This window comes from Mus pahari, chromosome X, assembly GCF_900095145.1.
Source record: "Mus pahari chromosome X, PAHARI_EIJ_v1.1, whole genome shotgun sequence".
Classification (NCBI taxonomy): domain Eukaryota; kingdom Metazoa; phylum Chordata; class Mammalia; order Rodentia; family Muridae; genus Mus; species Mus pahari.
In genome coordinates, this window is record NC_034613.1 from 15953882 (window position 1) to 15955857 (window position 1976).

Genomic DNA, 1976 nt, shown 5'->3' on the forward strand with positions numbered 1-1976 from the left:
TAGGACCAAGGACCTTCCATTGATGCATGACAAGGCCATCCTCTGCTACATGTACAACTGGAACCATGCGTACTCCTTTGTTGTTGGCATAGTCCCTGAAAGTTCTAGGGGGTCTGGTTGGTTGATATTGTTGTTTTTCCTATGAGGTTGCAAACCTCTTCAACTCCTTCAGTCCCTTCTCTAACTCTTCTATTAGGGACCACATGCTCAGTCCAATGGTTGGGCTGCTAACATCTGCCTCTGTATTTGTCAGGCTCTGGCAGAGCTTCTCAGGAGACAGCCTAATCAGGCTCCTTTCAGCAAGCACTTCTTGGCATTCACAATAGTGTCTGGGTTTGGTGACTGTATATGGTATGAATCCCTAGGTGGAACAATTTCAGGGTGGACTTTCCTTCAGTCTCTTCTCTATCCTTTATCTCCATATTTGCTCCTGTGAGTATTTTGTTCTCCTTCTAAAGAGGATAAAGCACTTAATAAAAAAAATTCATAGAAAAAAATTTAGAAACCTAAAGAAAGACATGCTTATAAAGTTACAAGTATCTTACAGAACACCACACAGATTTGACAGAAAAGAAAATTCTCAAACATCTTCACCAAGAGGGACAAGAAGGAAGAGGAAGGGGGAGGGGGGAGGTGGAGGAGGGGAGGGGGAGGAGAGGGAGGGGGAGGAGGAGAAATGAGCAATCAGGAGCCCAATGCAGGTGCCTACAGGAGCAGTCAGGTGGTGAGCTTCAGGCCGGGCTACTGCCAGAACTTGGGCTTCAGTGCCAGATGGGAAGATGGCAGGAGCTCAGGCTCTGGTGCAAGGTTCAGAGACAGTGGGACTTCCAGATTGGGAGACCAGTGGGAGCACATTCCCCACCAGCAAGGCCATAGTGTAGGATGAAAATGAGTGGAAAATTTTGAGCAAAAAGGGATTGATTACAGTGGATTAAGAGGTCAGGCAATGCAAATAAGGTGCCTACCAAGACCATAAGAGAACATCAGCAAGTGTTCTTACCATATATACATCTGAGCAATTGTGATTTAGTGCGTTGTGAAAAGGAAGATGATGATAATGAAAACAGAGAAGATACAGGAGATAATTGGGAAGAAGGTGGAGGTGCCAGTGGACCAGAAAAATCTTCAAATCCCTGGAATAAAACCACTCCAGTACAAGCACCTCTTGCTCCAGTTACAGAAACCCTGGAGCCAACAATGCCTAGTAGTGTATATAGGCCTCCTGGGACAAGGCAAACCACAACAAGGAAAACGCCACAAGGACCACCAGAAATGTACAGTGAGGCATAGTTCCCATCTCTGCGGTCCACTACCAAGCATGTAGAAAACTGGAACAAGTACTTAAAATGAATAGTACCTGAAGTTAAATGACCACATATAGTATATCTACATCTTATTAGGAACATGATTTTGCAAAAGTAAATAAAATGGGAAGAAATATAAATGATGGAAAAAATTGAGGGTTATTTAAAAATAAATCCCAGTCTTTTTGCCTTATTGAAAGCACAGGTGGCTTCAATTTAAACATCTACTTGAACTTCTCTGTTCTGTCCTCACATGTGGGGGACTCTGGGAGAGAAGTGACTTGCCACACACATCTTTCTGTGCCTGATCAGACCACTCTCCCAAAGCAAAAGGAGAAATCGTTGAATTATGAGAACTTTACTTGAATGAGGAAATTGTTGCAACAATTATCTACTAACTATGAAAACTTAGAAGTGAGTCTTAGAAGGAATGTCATTATACATCTTCTTCCTGGTTGTCTTCAAGTTGGTCCCAAAATATTCTATTCAGAAGATGGGAATCTCAGAGCTTCAGTACAGTATTACATGTTTTCTCTTCAATTGAAGCCTTAAAATGGTTTGATAAGAATTTTTGTATTGAGCTCTTTGTATATATTGGATATTAGTCCTCTATCAGATTTAGGATTGGTAAAAATCCTTTCCCAATCTGTTGGTGGCCTTTTTGTCTTGTTG

General features: G+C 42.1%; 1 pseudogene; it reads left to right on the forward strand.

The window, feature by feature from the left end:
- Window positions 1-676: 676 nt before the first annotated feature.
- Window positions 677-1976, forward strand: part of LOC110313763 — a 3203-nt pseudogene continuing 1903 nt past the window's right edge.